The 19,246-nt window shown below is 37.8% G+C and overlaps 1 non-coding gene across 1 annotated transcript; it reads left to right on the forward strand.

Moving 5' to 3' along the window:
- Positions 1-6,377: 6,377 nt before the first annotated feature.
- On the forward strand, positions 6,378-6,449 carry Trnaa-ggc. Its single transcript has one exon. It is a non-coding gene; the product is annotated as a tRNA-Ala (tRNA).
- Positions 6,450-19,246: the final 12,797 nt, after the last annotated feature.

The following is a 19,246-nucleotide window of genomic DNA, read 5'->3' on the forward strand; positions in this document are numbered from 1 at the left end:
TGGTCAACAATCCAGGAATGGTTTGACGCAGCTCTCCACTCAGTTCTCCTATCAGCTAATCTTTTCACACCTACGTATTTCTTCTCTTTCACATCCTTCTAGATAGGTAAGTAATTAATAATAGCGGGCGTAAGTTGGTAGAATTCCTTTACTGTATGAAGGAGTAGAAGGATAAAAACTTTGCTTTTTCCAAATAGTGATATATATTGTCTCACCATGGTTTCATTACCACGTAATATTTTCAAGATGACCATGAAAATGTCTCGCGGTAGTAATACCATGGTCAAAAAAAAAAAATCACCATGAGTAAAAAAATAAGTTTTTATTCTTTCAACACCTTCGAAGATAGATAATTATTGCATAAACATATATAAATAATTTTATACGCATAGAAGGACTTAGGGTGTGGGTAGGAGGGCACGTGCCCCCCCCTCAGACTCATAGAAAATATACAAAAATTTTTCATATGGTCATCAATCGTCAATACGTTCGTTTTTTTGTGTATTACGGAGCCTCAATCATTTAATTTCATATTATTAACTTCCATATTAGAATTAAGAGAATATTTCGTAAAGTAATAACTGTATCTCGTTCTTTATCTCAAGTATGAGAAGATTTGCCTGTCAGATCCTTGTGCCCCCAGAAAAAAATCCTGGATCCGCTCCTGTTTCTCCACTAAATTTGCAAACAATTTTTCTTGGCATGCATAAATCCATGTATGCATTTTTTTCATGTAGGTAAGATGGGGATGATTTTTTATTGATGCAAAACGTTCATAAGACACGGAGACCTCTTAAAAAAATTAATTGTACATAATATATAATTAAGGTCATTCCAAAAGGTGAAATATAAATTATAAATCGCCCATAGAGGAAGGGACTTAAAATATAATCTCAAAACAAAAAAGGGAAAATCTCCATTGCGTACTAGCTTCAAAATCAAAATAATTGGCCAATAAATTGTAGTAAGTTGATTGGAGTAACATTGAAACTAGTATAAAAAAATTATTTATCGTATATGTAGTGTTTAAGTTTTCAGAAAAATAGCTAAATAAATACAGGGTCACATAATATGAAATCGTTCAAAAATACAAATAAAAATAAACTTGAAGCTTTGCCGTTGTGAATATAAAAAAATGGCGTTTAAAATTACTACTGTTATTTAATGTTAAATTCAGCAGGCCTATGACTGTTGGAGAGAAATTCTCTTGAATTAAATAGTCCAATAATGGTAAGACAGGCAGACTTTTTTTCAGGGCATTATTTAAAATACGAAGAAATACTATATATAATCTAGTAGTATCCAGATTTCACCCTATGAAACCACTCACATCAGCTTAGTAACAGTTACAGTTCCAGTAAATTAATTTCTATTGAGCACCACTTTCCCTTTTCTATATCCGCAGTCGAAAAATTGGAATTATAACATCCCTTTAAGCAAGGAATGCGCTTTAACTAAATATATCTCGAGGAGTTGACGGAATTAGAGCAATGATTAAGCTCGTTTTGTATCTTGTCACCTCTATCCTTGCAACCATGTCATCAACGCTTTTCCCTTGCAGCGCTTTGTGACAATAGCTGCTTGCTTTCCTTTGTACTTTGTCGAGTTTTCAACCAAAATCTTAACGTCCTAGTCATATTGCTCACGGCATTTTGGAAAGGCAAACATGCTGGAGTGAAATACTGTCTCCCTTTCTAATTCCCTACGCTGAAAACTCCATACGCTTTCTTTTTGGTACTGGAGCCTCTATGTGAGACGTCATCAATTAATTCGAAGTGGGAAGTTCCAGCCTTTAAAGAGGCGTGAATTACACTCGGAATAATTTAAGATAATGAATTATACAAGTTAATCATAAAAGAATGATGCAGTTTCAATAATTCGTGAGGAGATAGTAGTGACAGGGTGGTAGAGATTTTTCAGAGGCTGCTCGAGTGCCTTCAGGAGGACTTTTTAAGTATAACACTCAGTCCGTTGGATTGGAATTTAATCCATCCCTCCCTTGGCGTCTTTTGTTAGAAGTAGGCTAATGTTGTCTCATCTCAATTTGGGTGACTATCGGCGCTCATGATGAAATTTTATTAATTATGTAAAAAATACTGTTTGATATTAAAAATTCTAAATAAAAAAACATAAAGAGAACGTCATTCTATTTCCATTAAATCAGTGTTTAAAATCGCACCATTATTTTTTCATAATCCTTTATGCTAACTCCTTAGATAAGTATTAGAATTTAGTGTGTTCCTATCATAATTAACGGCATAAAAATATAATGACTCATGACGCAATTTAAATGTAAATCATCAACTTCATTCCCATTGCCTTATAATATAGTTTAGGCACTAGTTCACATGAAATTATGACTACTTTACTTATATATGGTACAATCGATGCTCGCATTGTTGAAACCACGGTAACACACCAATCTATAGATCGCTCTTGTTTGAGATTGGTTTAAGCAACAAAAAACGTGCACAGCTCTGTGGCGAATCGCACACACATAAATAATTACACAAAGATGAAATGCCATGTGTACTCCTTGATTATTTATGAACGAGATGTAAATTGTAAATCCACGCATTAGGTTGACAGTAAATTGCTCGAATCGAAAGAGTTAATTTTTGCCCCACATGAGTAGGCTGTTCAGCGATCAATGAAAGGAAATACACCTACGGATTTGTTCCCTTTCACCTCCATTCCCACCCAGCCAGGAACCCTCATCCTTTATGTTCATTTACCTACCTACTCCCTTGTTCCATCGGGACCAGAGAGTAATCTGGAAAGGAAGCCGTTCGTTTAGAACCAGAGGGTTGGATAGTTGGCAAGAATGAAAGGGTAAACTGGCTGGACGTTGAAGGATATATAGAGAGCCAAGTTCCAATCCCAAAGAAGGGTCCGTTCAATGTGCGAACCCCAATGCAAACGACAAGAAACACTGGAATGTAATATTCAGTCGAGTATTCGTTCCCTTCATCTCGATTGGTATTGTTATGCAGAGTCAATGGCACAAATGCTCGCGTGAAATACTACAGAGCGGCAAGTGAGATCGGTGGGTAGTTGGGTTAGCTTGCTTCGTTTCTTCCGGACCACATTGGTCGCATGATTCCAAGCAAAAGGCGATCCTTCAGGAACGCTCTCAACTCCAGTCCATTTGTACCGGTTCTTTTCTAATCCCGAGTCCCTCCCCCGTAACCAAATATTCGATGGAATGGAGCACGCACCAAGGTACAAAATAGGTTGAGCCGGGCTAAATTATCGAAATCAAAGACTAAAAAATGTAAAACAATGTACTTGTTTTATAAATATTGCACACAAGGGGAATCCTCCACCTGACTTTGGTCCCTTTTGCAATACCACTTTGGTTACATTTAAACAAAACATTGAATGTATGTACGAAGAAACTTTTAGAGCGAAAACAAAAAAAAACTAGAAACTTGCGTTCTGACACTGAGACTTAAAAAAAGGTTGCAAAGGGCAGAATTTATCAGATGCAGAGACTTAAAAATGCATACACATATGCTTGTTGGTTGAAATGCAGCGTCTTTAAGGGGAAACCTACACCAGTAAAAGCTGCGATGATTACCCTCTGCAGGAATAAAAATGCAATACTGATTTATTTATGTAAATATGAAAAATGAACGTATGTTGGTTGAAACTTTTTGAGTATTTTACACATACTCGAGGATCTAAAATACTCGAAACATGTGTTCTTATAGTCTATAGTGAAGCAAAATTAGGACAGTGTTGCATACAGTTAATTAAATTTGGCAAAGAACTTATATTTACAGCTTTTAGGTGGTACATTCCATTTTCTTGTCAAATACTGCATCAAAAAACGTTAAACAAAGGAAACAAAAAAGAAGTAAGAAAGTTGAAAGATGTTTTTTCCTCATCACCGATAGAATTATTTCCTTAGCACAGATAAACTGATTCTTAGGAAGTTATTTGCTTAAAAAATTTAATTTAGACTGGGTCCATGAAATAATAAGATTATAGTGATGCATTCCGCTGAGGTGGTGTACCTCATAAGATAGTGAGATTCTCCAACGTGTACATTAAGGTACATTCTGTAAAAGATTTCCTAAAATATGCAAATATGAATTTTTGAATGACAGGTCTGTTACATGGCATTCTTCAGTTAAAAAATACAATCGGGTTCAGTTCCTTCATTTCAAGAAAGAACACTCTGCATGTTATCAGATATTGAAGTAATTTTCTACGAATTTAAATCCTCAATTGATTACTAAAACGACACAATATTGCCAAAGCCATCAGAATTTAAGAGCCAAAAAATACTGTAATGGTCTTATATCTACTGTGATACACGAAAATATTCCACGTGCCACATTGCACCCCACATTTCTGAGCCGTCAGTGCATCTTATGATCGCTACACAATGGAATACCTGTCGTATTTTGACCCTGCACTGAAATTCAATCGATCGGTGGATATGATCGCTTTTATCAGGCACACAACCCACGTCATAGGCACTCCGAATTTCAATCCTTTTACACGAACGACACCCATCGCCAAGAATGCTCACCCATACGTGAATTTTTTTCTTCCTTCTATCTCACTCGGGCCCTGCGTGACCATTGAAAGCTTTTAGCGGAGGAAGTGCGCTCGCGGGCCTCGGGACCGACCCCTGTGGACGCAGCGGGCGGGCGGGGAGCAGGGTCGGCCCCGGCACAGCAGCCCCCCCTGGAGGCGTACACGGAGGTAAGCGATGTGCCCTCTCAATGGACCCAGAGAAGCGTGGGCAGGATTCACAGCCCGTGATGCGAAGACAAGACTGGAGAGTCTGCTCCGCATCCTCTTTGATTTCAGATTCGTATTCGTAGAATATAACACATATATATCCTGTATTCATCGACATCTAACATGTGGGGTATTCATCGACATGGACGACTAACACGTGGATAGGTACCTATTTTGGGTTTCTACCGCGGAGCAGGGTAAATATATACCCAAAATGAAGGTGTTTCAAAACTGATTAAAGCTTGCGCAGACCCTCATACGTACTGAAAACAGATTGCCCACTCGGGTGATCAACAAAGTCCGCGGCAGCCGAACACGCAGCGCTTGGCCACACAATCGACTTCAAGGAAACCGAAATCCTTGCCAAAGTAAAAGGTTTTAAACAGAGACTCGTCAGAGAGGCCATTGAAATATCCAAAGTAGAAAATAAAAATTTCAACCTGGGAAACCGGCATTAAAATTAGCCGTACTTGGCAACCCGTAGTGAGAAAAGACAATCAGCAACCCACTCCTCCAACCTCCCGCTCCCCTCCCACCCACCAACTGACACAGATACCTGCAAAAAAGAATTTACATTCCCAACTCCTTACAATCCCTTGAAAAAGCGACCGGGTCGGGAAAAAAAAGGTCGGGAAACGTTGGGGCCACCCAAGAATTGACGGGGCGACATAGCACAAAAGTTTTTATTCATAATGATATTTCCTATCACCTAGCGTGGTGTTGACTTGACTCTGAATTACAACCATTTTCCTTATATATAATATGATGCGGAAGAGAAGAATCCGTACAGAACTAATCAAGCGTAAATTAAGTGTTTCAGGGTAACAACACGAAAATTATTTAGCAATATTTGTGCATGGAAAAGATGTAAAAAAGCAGTCACTTCCGCTTCAGAGAATGGTAGTAAAAACACGTAGAATAATTAAAATACCACGGGAACAGTGTTATTTGGGATAAAAGAAGTACTGCCAAAATCAGTATTAGGCTGGTTTCCTATGTCTTTTTTACTGCCTAAATTGAAATATTAGTAATCATGGAGCATGTATTTCACGGTTTTAGATTTTTAAATGACGATATCTATTTTTCGCGATAAAATGACAAGTGAAAATTTTCAAGACCGCGAAAACGCGACGGCTGAGTATGAATGCTGGGAAAAGCCCGTGTGACGTCATTCTGGTACCGGCTGTCGCCGTGTGATGCCACCTTGGTGCGAGGCTATGAGCGCCGCTATAATGCAGGCTGCTAGCAGATAGCAGATTACCCTGCTAGGATGTAGTGCTTGGCTTAAATAAGGATTATTAATACCCTATCAAACGAAGGAAACTTTACAAATATAGACAATTTTAATAGGTGATGATTAAGAGATTTTTCCCTGAGATTTGTGTCTCATGCATGCATTGGTAATCTCAGACGATGTAAAACTCCTGACAATTCGTATAGCATATGGGCCCCTGTAACGTCACGGATAGTGGTATCGCATGGGCGTCAATATAGCCTATTTCAAATTTTCTCCCCGACAGTGGCTTAGTAAGCACGACCCTCGCCACATGTGCCACAGTGTGGACTTGTGACGTCAACATCTTGTTCGGTAAAACCCATCCCGAAGTTCGCTCTGAGAAGATGGCTTGGTGGTGTAACTGGTAGCACGCCTGACCGGCAATCGGGAGATCCGGGTTCGAATCCCGGCTAAGTCAAATATTTTTTCATGGCGAACTTCATCCTTTGGTGTATTTATTTCAAATGAGGTAAAAATTGAGCATTTACATTCGTCTAAACTGGGATTTCTAAAACTGAATAATTTGTATATTATTAATACACTAATGGTGGGTAACGAATCGCAATCAATGCCTTTCGTTTTCTTTGATGATGGAAACTACCCTATTATTGTCTGGACCTAACAAAGAGGGCATTCGTGATAAAAATCCAAACCTCTATTCATGGAGAAGTAGAACGAAGACGAGGAATCAGGGCAAACATTCCTGTTGAAAGCGGCACTATGCAGATAGAAGCATGCACTATGAAAAATATAATAAAAAAACTTTCATAATTAGACCTAATAGTGAAGGTAGATTCTGAAAATCAAATGAACTGTAAGCATGTGAAACGCGGATGAAGTTTACCGAAGAATATGTGAAAAAAGCATAGAAAATAATTTATACAAGAATAAAAATAAGTTTCAGCAGGAAATTTCCTCTTATAATTTTCGTTCGTAATATAAAATGCCCTTCATAAAATCGACACTGAAAAATCGGATTTAAAAATCGGGTCCGTTGATTTGGTTCATAGCGGCCTATTAAGTAGAGAATAAACAAATAGCTTGCAGCTAAAATATTTTCGATAGTAAATTTCAAATATTATCGGCATTTATCTCGATGCCCAATAACCAGTATAAAAATAACTAAAACATAACATTTGTTTTCCAAAATGGTATCACCAGAAAATGCTCCTGGATTCCGTATGCAAACGGAACTTGTCAACTTCACCTAACATCTTATCTCACCTCTCTCCATCCATCATTCTCACATAGCCCTACCAAAAGCATTTATAACTACTCTTTTTGTTTGTAAGAAAAGGTCCCAGCTACATTTTTTTCTCTCATTTTGGAATGAAAGAAGCGGACTTTGGCTGCCAGAGGGGTATACAGGATAAGCAGTCACGTATCTGGAAGCGTGAAAGTGGGCGTCGAAAATGGAAACATTTTTTTTTGTGTTAAAGGCTATAAACTGATATAATTACAAAAAAGGCTATTCAATAAATCATATTTTGGGTCTTCAAAATCACAATATTTCTACCCTATATACTATATAGAGAACAATGTCATTCATGAATTCGCACCAATGAAGAATACTACCCATACAGCCATAAAATATTCTAGATTCATAGGCAGATTGCTTGCATGATATTATATACTTTTGCCTTTGCATGAATGCAGAGGCATATTTTGGTAGCATGCGTAGCATTTTTATAACCGCATAGTGTGCATAGGGGAATCATCTTGCATGATGATGGGTCAGACACTGCCAAAAGCCATAGAGGTGGCTCACAGGGTATTATGTGGATGTGCCGGTCTCGGTGGAGCCGGGGTAAAGTCCTCGCCTGAAAAACAAGTGGTGGTGGGTTCGAATCCCGCCTGGGTAGGTTGTCCCTATCCAAGGCAGGGTTGTTAGTGAACGAGTATTTGCTAAAAAAATTGTTGAAAATTCCCTATGTAAAAGCCAACATGAGCTGTTATCGGTGATTAGAAAATAAATAAATAACAATAAGTAAATGTAGATAAAAGAACTCGCTTTTTTGGATTTTTTCCATTGCTAGTTACAATTACATGGTCAGTGAGTCACAAGAAACACGGTGCTCTCTAGCTCGGGATAGTCAATCCTTTCAGTACTCTGGCAACCCCCCTCAGACATACATTATTGGGTATTCAACGTGTCAAACGACACACCCATTGTTTCCCTATACGAGAACGACAAAGATCCTGAATCCCACAGCGAAACAGACCTCGTATACTCTTTCTCACTTATCTTTATTATATTCCTACTTCATGCTCAACTAATCCCTCCACCTATCTCTACAGAAAATACTCATACGAATTTTTCCTCTCTAAAGGCATTTAATACAACTCTCCCCACTCGCATGAAAAGGTCCCGGCTGCCCTTTCTTCTCTCTCTTTTCTGGGAATGGATGTGAAAGGAGTTTAATTCCGACTGGCCAAGTTATTTACAGAGAATGCGAAGGTGTATTAGCTGCCGTGAAACCTATGCAGACATTGTAAATTTAAAACATTTTTTTTTTTTCAGTTTTACTTGATACACTGATTAATAATGCCAAACAATATATCCATAAACGAACCATGCATAAGCTTAAAAGGGTGACTGTCACCATTTTTATTTTTTCTATTAAAAGCAAAAATATATAAATTTCATAGCATCATGAATGCATAAATTTATGAAATTTGGAATTGAAAAGATCAATTATAAATTTAACAAGCTGAAAATATCATCTATACGCCTTTAGTAAATTTACTTATTCCAACTTCATTGTTTTTGCCCTTCAGGGTTGATATTTTCAATCATGAAATTCATAAGCAGCCAGGTGAAGATTAATTTTCGATACGAAAGCTTTTAAAAATCCACCGAATATCTTTAGAGACATAAATAAAAGGCTTATTGAACACCACTTACTAAGTCCTTACTAAAGGCCAAATTTTCTGTTGAGGTGAAGTAGAATTCATCTACATCAATATGCAATTTGCTAGATACTACGTCATGAAATCATAAGATGCATATTTCCTCAAAAATAAAATTAAATCCAGCGGGGTTTCATGTTACGGTATCATGAAGTAATATCCGGATTTCACATTTCGTTTAAATGCGAAAAATTGAAAGAGAGGTTCTATTTCGAATTCGCCAGGTCAGACCTTGAATACGCAGTGAAATCCAGCGATCTAATCACTCAACTCATTACTGTAGTTAATACAAAAAAGTAGATATTGCAGATACCATGTAATGAGTGCCAGGTAATATTATCTACATGATGAAACCAGCTGCTACTTATTTAAGGGCATAATATGAAATGGCATCCTCTCGTACCAACATGAATCCTTAGACCCAAAAAGACTTGGAAGCTATGTTCTAGACTTTAATTTCTTGAGCATTTAAGAATAGATATCTTTCAGTGTGACGCGAACATCATCTGAATAATCCACTGGATTTCTCAGGTCGACTAAAACGATAGATTAAGACCGAAGATATTTTGCCGAATGGATTGGTTAAGAGAGATATTTTCTACAGAAAAATAGTGAACTTAAATTCTAAAAGAAATAAATTAGGTGAAATTCATTACGGGCATATCCTTTACGTTTGTTTGTTATGTGAACGAATGGTTTTTAAACATCCTCGCCTATTAAGGCGGCTTGCGCGGTAGTATGTCAATGTACCCTTAAAATTGGGTTTTAAATTTGAAACCCGTGTAATATAAGATTAGTTTTTGTTGAAATTTGTAACTTCATATTTCAATACTCCTAACACTCCAATGTTTCTCTTTTTATTTATCAAGTTGTCCACGTACAGCATATTTTCCAGTTTGCAGTGGCACAATATAACAAACAAATGGTCCTTAAGAAAAAAAAAAATATTCTAGAATCCACAGTGAAACCGATCTCTTCTATTCGGTGCCTGAGGCTCACTAAACTTATATTGGTTAACTCATAATGGAACATAACTGCAACTCATGGAATCCACAACAGTATAATTTAGTTAATACACAATTTAATTGGAGATAAAAGGATTTAGCAACCCAGCCTTTATGAAAATCTTAACTCCTTATTTCAATACACTAAAGCCTCCAACGTTTCCCTATTTTAAATTTTAAACACCTTATTTTAAAAAGCTCATTGCACCTTATTTAAAAAAGCTGTCCTGGTTTGATCTTAAATCAAGGAGAAAATATAACATGGCTTGTTTTATGTTCAATCTCTTCAAATATGGTAGCCCTCTGTATTTAAAGGATCTTTTTCTCCCCAGTTGCAAACACACAAATGTTGTTACAGGACAAGACCCCTGTTTTTTGTATGTCCCACAGTTCCGCACAGCTACAGTTTAGAAGTCATTTACTGTTGTTGCCTCATGGCTGTGGAACAATTTGCCGAAACATGTAAAAGACAGTGTGTCACAGGAAATAATTAAGAAAAGGAATGTCACCTACCTACTTTCTTGCTACCCATGGACACTGATCATGTAATTTAATAATCATTTATCTGCTCTTTGATGTGATTAATACCTATTGTTTTGTTAGAAGTAGTAATCTAGTTCTTGTTTCATTTGTTAAGCTAAATTTCCTTTCTTAAGGTTGTGTTATTATTTTCTTGGTATGTTTAATGCTCGTTTTTCTGTTAGAAAGAGAAATTATTCTTTTCCAGTTTTACTATGTTAATTACAGTTTACTATGTTAATTGTACTGCTCACCAATTTAATAATTTCTATGCTCCAAATGAGTTCAAACTCCTAGAGCAATAAATGCGTTTATTATTATTATTTATAGTCTTCAAGAAAAAACATCCTAAAACCCACAGTGAGACCGATCCCTTCTATTATGGTCCCACTTAATGCTAGGTTAATCCTTTCTCCTACACCAGAGCAAATCAGCACTACTCTCTTGGTTCGTAAGAAGGGTTCCTCGGTTCATTTTTTCTCTCCTTTAGGGGCCACCGTGAAAGAATCGAAATTTGGTCTGGACGAGGTAGATACAGGTAGTGCTGAGGCGTATTCGTTGTCGCGCACCAAAGGTGAGCCATGCGTGGAAATGGGCCTCGAAACTGGAATCGGCGAAATTGCCGTGTGAGAGGGATCTCACGGCATTCTCTTCGTCGTCCGCTTGAGTTCATCAGTGTGAGGCATTTAGATTCCTCTCTCGATTAAAACTTTAGCTCGAGGAAAAACAGGGTCAGATCAGTGAACGGGCGATGTTACTCCTACCCAACCCCATACGTTTGAAGATAAAAATTTTACACTGTTCGACTTTCCTGGAGCTCTTGGAACAACGGCAAAATTCAACTAATGCATAACAGTTTATAAGAACGTACATTTGGAGTATGCCCCTATACGGAAGTGAGGCATGGACAATGACCGAAGCGGAGGAAGCAAGGATAGAGGCATTCGAAATGTGGTGCTACAGAAGATTGATGAAAATCAAATGGACCGACCGAGTTAGTAACGAGGAAGTCCTAAGAAGAGTAGGAGAGAAGAGAAGCCTCATGAAAACCTTAATAAGAAGACGGAACAACCTTATAGGCCACATCTTGAGTCATAATGGCCTGATGAAGACAATCGTCGATGGATAAGTAGAAGGCAAGAACGGAAAAGGAAGACCTCGAACAAAATATATGGGACAAGTAAAGAGAGATGTGAAAGAGAAGGAATACGTAGGAGTGAAAAGATTATCTGATTGGAGAATTGAGTGGAGAGCTGCGTCAAACCAATCCTTGGATTTTTGACCAGTGATGATGATGATGACATAACAGGATTTAACAACTCAGCCATTTTTACTTTAAGTTTGCCGGGACTAGCCACGGTGATGACGGGAGTCACCCGCAATGCAGAAATTGCGCGAGAAATCTACTGAGAAAGAGTAATTCGCCTTACCGGGATTTGAACCCGAACCCCCAGGTCGAGGCATCCCAAAACCATAGGTAGCTTAACTGGCTAAAGCACTTGACCCGAAATCGGGGGATCCGGGTTCGAATTTCGGTCATGACGAATGATTTTTTTCTCTGTAGATTTTTTTTTTACACAGAAATGAAAAAAATTCTGTGAATTTGATAATATCGATAAAAATATGCCTAAAGGTTACCTCAGCCAACTCTTCCCATTCTGGAGTAGTCCAAGAAAAGCATTCTAAAAATAGTATTAGGTGAATGATACGATTTATCACATGTACATAGTATCCGCAAACTGTAGTAAGAGAGCCTGAACAACAAGGTTGAAATTGCACTCACTTAGTACGATTAAAATTTTGGTTGTGCTCATATTAGCAGGTGTGAGAACGTTTAACGATAATTTAATTCAGGAGGTGAAACTGTTGATTTTTGTTCATGTTAGTTGATTAATCACGTAGTTTCACGTGCGACCATAGCCCTTATGCTGGTGTTCATTGCTCACAAAAAATTTGGCAAGAAGCAATAATCAACTATTTATAATCTTATGACCTATCCTCGAGATTTAGGCTGATATTTCATCAAGAGGACGAAAGACCAATACTCCAATTGAGTTTTCTGCCGAAATACTAGTGCTCTTACCAAAATAAAATGATTGAAACGTATCCCTAGCATTGAACCTTATGCGCGAAGTGCTAGAAACATTTTACTCAAAAGGATAACAGATGCATCCAGTGGGAAAAACGCACCGATCAAATTCGATTAGATGGGATTCGTACAATCGGACGAGAGCAAGAGAAGTAATAGGGACGGGGAGGGGGGGAGAGGCTGGCGTTCCCCAGCTGGCGGAGCGTAAACAGAAACAGGAGCGGCCACAGTGGTTCCCTTCTCCTCTTGCCGCTTCGAGCGATTTATCGGAATCGCCTGGCCGTTTCAGGGCTACGCACTCCATTTTTAGCGGTGCACGACCGGCCACCCCCGCCGCCGCAGAAGTCGAGGCCGCGGCGAACGTCGGGCGACCATGTGGGCGACTATTTTCAGTCTTCAAATCGCCCTTTGGCCACCCAAAGCAAACAAAATGAATGCAGACCGAGCGGGGTACAAAAGCAAGACTTATTTTGAGCTGGAATCGCAGTGGAAACTATTTCCCGCACCCGTTCTTGCAGTTAGGTCTTTGTGGACGTGAGCATGGGTCATCGAGACAAGTTTAAATTGCGTGTATTGCTCATTGAAGTGCCTCCGAAGAATGGTATCAAACTTCTGCAACATGCATGTATCAAGGATGACGTGAACCTAAAAGGCTCAAGGTAATTAACTGAAGAAATCAGAAAAATCTTAAAAACGATAACAACTTAAAAAAAACAACACAAAAACTAGAAAAAACCGAGACTATTGAGGGTGCAAAAGCATTGCTTATTTCGACCAGGAATCTAAGAGGGAGAAATTCCCTGCACCCGTTCTTGCAGTTCTGCGTGGACGTGAGCATGGGTCATCCGGATAAGTTAAAACTGAATGTATTGATCATTGCTGTGGATCAGAAGATAATAAGATAGTAATACATAGTTGTATATATATAAGCTTCTATAAGCCTCTATAAGCTTAACTTATCCCCCTCAGAATGCAATATAACAGGAGCTCATGGAACACTCAATCGCAAAATATTTACAATACATTATTCACATAGAAAAGACCCCAGCAATTTTTATTCCATTGCTGTAAAATATTCCTGGATATGATCAACATTCTTTGAATTTAATCACATCGATAATAGCATACCATAGGTTACCTCTGCTAACTCTGCTTATTTTGGGATAATCGAACTAAAAGCATGTTAAAAGAATTACTTAGCAAATGATAGGAATTGTCCCATCCACTCCGTAGTCATAAGTCAAACATGCTATTACACCACTTCAGTAAATCACACTGATAGAATTTTTGAACTATGTATAACGTGTGAATTCCATCTTAAGGGCGCACGGAAATAAACCGAGATCCTTAAAAATGGGCAAAAATCTTAAAAACTAAAACAACTTAGAAATGCTTCCAAAGATATGCCTCAAGAAGGGTAAAAAAAACAGCTAGAACATGTCATGTGAATTCCAAAGATATGCCTCAAGAAGGGTAAAAAAAACAGCTAGAACATGTCATGTGAATTAATTACTACGTACGCTTTTGACAAATTGGTACTTACAATAATTTGTATTCCTCCATGAAAAAAAGTTGCATTAAGAAGGCTAAAGGCGATTGACAAGACACTAAAAAGCTGGTAATTAAATAAAGCTGGAGGCAATTTAGAATTGATTCTAACAGAAAAAATGAAGGAAAAAAGGAATTTGTTGTAATCAATGTTGTAACATTATAAACGTATGTACTTCGAAGTGTTCGTCTCAAGAGGACGAATTATTCCCTCTCCACCGGTCTGATTTTCTCACGAATAGCTAGCATAATAATTACGCCAACATACTGAAATATTCCAAGCATACAGAGATGACTATAGGAAATGAAAACTGGCGCCTCAGATGCTAAAATTTATAGATAATGGAGAAAATTAATAAGCAACTACTGCGAAGTGAAATATAGGTCTGATTCCTACAGTCGGTCTGAGTGATGCCACCTCTTAATCGTAATTTCCTAGGCGTTCAACGGGCAGGTGACTTAGTATTTGGTCATCGGTCGACACACAGGTCGATAGTGCTGGAGAAACGTTCTTGAGTACCCATCTTGACCCAATATCGAGGGGAAACACTCTTAGCACTATACCGGACACTCAAGGATATGTAGATCCAACACGTCATACCGTTCTCATGCGTAACCGAACTAATTCTAAGTTATCTTATGTAACAAGGGTAATCTTCAACGAGTTTCCTTGGAGTATCGTGTTCAATCGGGTTGTCCCCATTTTCGGCACGTTACCTCCAGAGTTTGTAGGCAAAGAGAATTTGACTCTTTTGAGCAGTAACCGAAAGCTGTTGTCGAACCATGTGTTACAATCTTACAAATGCTCAAAATGAATACGAGAAAATATTCCGCTATGGTGCAGACGCGAGCCCTGATCCCCACGTTTGGAGTCAACGATCCCAATGACTTCACCAACTGAGTCACTGGAATAAGTGACATCTGTTTTGGAATATTAAATGTCATGTTAAAAGTACCGCATGAAAAAGAATTAAGCCACACTAACGCCCATTCAATGAAACCACTACCACTTCCGCGAGGCGTTTGGCATTCAGAATACCATTAAAAATTATGGTAGTGAAAAAGGCAGCGCAAGATACGAGGTCTCCTCTTGTTAGTAACGATTCGAAGCCAGAAATCGCTAGCCTAACCACTTACTCTGAGACAGAATCTATCTGAAATAAATTTACAGATGAGTTGCAAGCATCTACGGATCTCTTTACTGGGTTGGTGCAAAATGTAGAAGAAAGACGATAAAGAGTAATTATTACAGCTACCACTCAAAAAGCGTACACAAAAGAAAATTCCGGCAAAGCGCTCAGAATAATAGTGCTTTCGTAAGAGCCCCCCGCATTGTATTCCTACCCTATTTTCTCGCCCATTTCTCGGTCATTCTATTGCAACGGTCTCTCTATATCCTGCTACTCTAACGCGATGAAAAGCTCGCAGCCACGCCGACGATTATCGCCTGACGGCAGACCTTGTGGATGGGTAAATAAAACATTTGTTAGCGAAATTCCCTGCGCTATTCCAATCTTCTTTTTTTTCCTTCCCTACGATTCGAACACAAACACACTCTATGAGCGTTAAATTAGGGTGCAGGAGCAAAATGCCAGGATTACGTTAATGAGAGAGTACGTGGCACATCAGCGCGCGTCGTTACGATTTGAACGCTAAAAAAAAAAAGGAATTGAAGACAGAAACGCAGGGTTCCAGCTCGTTTGGAATTCGGCCAAAAAATATTTAAATGACGATGATTAAAAAACATTGCGAAGAAACAAATTCAAATGAACGTTGGAACGTTTTAAAGTTCCTGCATGCTTCACCAGAGTAGTACTCCATGCGGGTGGTAACCATGGATTCGAGAAAGAGAGAGAACATTATCACATTGGCGGCAAACTATGGGAAATAGTACTGTTGCGTTACGCTCATTTCCCATCCATTTTCCGTAATTATACCGGCAAAAAAGGGGATGAGCCAAAGCTTTTAATTTGGGGGAGGGCGGATTTCAAACTGTTATTTGTGCAAGCGAAAATTCACGCGGTAAATATTTAGAGCCTCGCTCTTTGACCAGGAATAACGAAGCAAAAAATAAATTAGCCAAACACATAACGATTAACTCGCTAAATCATTTCACTTCTGGAGTCCATTGAAGGATTATCGGATTGAATTCAATTGAAAGCCATTATCGCCTTCTTTCAGGGTGCCCAGTGTATAAAATGGAGAGAATCTATGATGAGAAATATTCTAGCAATGAGTGAACTACCACGCAAAAAATTGTACGTGGGAACAGTAAAATTCACCTCTGAGTACTCATCATCCCCAGAACGTGGTCGCATTCTCTCTCAAAATTAGGAGCGCACCATAAACATTGACCTCCTTTCCTAGTACCACGTTCGATGCATACTTTAAATAATCGGTTCGCGTGATAATATTCGCGGAATGAGTCTTTTTAAACCAGCGATATAGCATTATGGTCGTTTAAACTATAAAAATTCTTTTGACTACCTTTCATCACTCTAAACTTCACTTTGTTACCTCAGAATTTGCTTCCATAGCACCTGCGAATGATATAAACTTTTATTGCTTCAAAGAGCCTGAGAAAGAAATAGTTTCAAGTGACGATCGATGACTTCGGTGGTCTGAAAAGGAGCGTCTTATTGTCGTTTAACATAAATAACTAATCGTTCCGATTTCACTAAATATTAATTCCGCCTTAACTTCACACCCTAAACTAGTTAAGTGAAAGGGGATGGTAAATTTACAACTCGTTGAAGTGCATAATCTTTTCAGAAAATAAGAGACATTTTAGACTATAAATGAACTTCATATTTCTGAACATGATTCTATTGATTGCGCATTTAGACGTCCAACTTCATGTATAAATTGTGTTACCTACCTCCTGTTATGATTCTCTGATACTCGTTACGTCATGTTGCGTCATCTTGGAGGTGCATAATTAGGAAAAAACGTAGAAAGTATGAAGTGATACAACTAACAATACTTTGGACTTCCATGACACGTTTTTGAATCAAAAACAACATACTGTTAGTAGGTTACGAAAAATATGAATGCAAATCAAAAAGGGATATTGTTGCTATTGTCGCCAATTACCAGCTATTTTACGCTTGCATCTAAAATAAAAATTCACACTTGTGCTATAAAATTCAGAAATAGTTGATTGCTTTTATTTCCTCTCAGCATCAACTGTGAAGAAAAATACATTTAAATTAGAGAGTAATTCTGCCCGATACGATGAAAATGGTTTGAGATCAATTCTTTAACTTTGGCTCCTTAAACTGACAGAACGTAGGTGCACGGAATCGAAAATTATGCAAAGACTATAGAAGACGTCGAAGGAGAAGCATTGAAAGTAGCGCTAGCAAAACGGGTAAAATGGAGGTAAAATGAAGGGTTTGTCACAAAAATTCTCTACGGTCTAGGTGGAGATTTGCTGGTTTCCTTCACTCCTTGGACGAATGTTGGACCAGTAGCCATCCCGGAGGAAAAGAGTTACAGCATTTTTGATTCTTACCATGCATGATATAAGCTCACAAAAATGTGTAAATAATAACATATTATGAATGTTGATATTCCATGATATATAGATCAATGTGATATTCCCTGAGGGGAATTGTTGTCCTTAAACGGGACCTTACTGTAAATGGCTATAACTTTACCTTACTATTTAAATATGCTCCTGTACACTGCAATATTGAAACAAACCTTTTATAATGGCATTGAATGATATAAAAATTCTTCCCCCGAACCATAAAGGACTTCAATAAATGCCGATCATAATATCGTTGCAGCGTTTCCTTTTAATGTGCAAATGGCTGGTGTCCTAAAACCGCCTGCCACACGGCTTTTAGGCGGCTTGCGGGGTAGTATGTAGATGTACATGGCAATCATAAAATTAACTTTTCCATTGAACCCCCGGAAAAATGTCCAGCAAGCAAACATGGCTCAAATCGAAGATAGATAATTATCTTAATTCTTTCAATTTCCTTCTTCAATTTTTTTCTTCAGTATTTTTATCCATTATGGGCATTTATTGTTACAGCTTTGACATTTTAAAGGTGCTTTCAAGGACTTATAAACATATCACGGTCAGTATACGCTTAAAACGAATATTTTCTCTGCTACTAAACGTCGAAAACATCGACTCGAGTATTAACAAAAAGTCCCCTTCCTCTAATCATATATATCTTTGTATCCCACTTAGATCCCTCTGCAAAAAATATTTTCTCTTTGTTAACTTATAAGTGACATTTTTACAAATTTAAAATATGTGTGTTTTACAAATAATTCGTGAAAATTAATTTGAAGATTTTTTTTTTAATTCTACGAGTTGAATCGAATATTATTCAAAAAATATTAATTTTTCAAAAAAAAGCATTACATTTTTTGCCAAAACTGTGTACTAATGATTTTATGAATTATTATGAGTAAACAATATTTCATCCCCTAAAAGGGATGGAAACCACCCCTAGTAAGGAAGCGACAATTGGTACTGTGTCCCTAATTTTTGTTAATATCCTTCTTTAATTTCTTATTGACATATTCTCTAATGATGCACAAAATTTCAAAGCAATTGCCTTTGAGAAATTCAAAAATTAGCGTGGTTATATTCCACAGAGTATTTATGGAAACCAACAAATTTAATAATAAGAATTTTTAATAATTTCACTTGATTTTAAAGCTGTTTTTACTGCATGATCTTTCGGAAACCCTGCCTGCCGAGTTTCAAAAACTATTTGGAGAGAAAAAAACGAGTATATGGACCGGACCAGCAGACGCGAGGGAACATGGAGAGATGAATGAAATGGAGAGGAGAGATATATGACCTAACAGCGAAAAAGGGAAGCGGAATGAATGAACAAGAGGGTTATGAGCGGAGAAATGGGCCAAAGAAAGACGAGTTCCACCACAACTGAGAGAGTAAAAAAAATTAACTTTTCTAATTTATTGTGTGACTATTCAGGGAAATAGAATGACTGTTTCCACATGTGTCGGTATTTGATGTAAAAGGCGTTGATGCGGTAAGCATAATGTCGATTTACAAAAGAAAATGTTTTCACACACTAATTTTATTGAGGAATTAATTGCACTGAATATGCCGCGTCAATGTCATGTCGATAACGATTTTTACTTCAGTCATTTTAT

Source organism: Ischnura elegans, chromosome 6 (assembly GCF_921293095.1).
Source record: "Ischnura elegans chromosome 6, ioIscEleg1.1, whole genome shotgun sequence".
In the NCBI taxonomy this organism is placed as follows: Eukaryota; Metazoa; Arthropoda; class Insecta; order Odonata; family Coenagrionidae; genus Ischnura; species Ischnura elegans.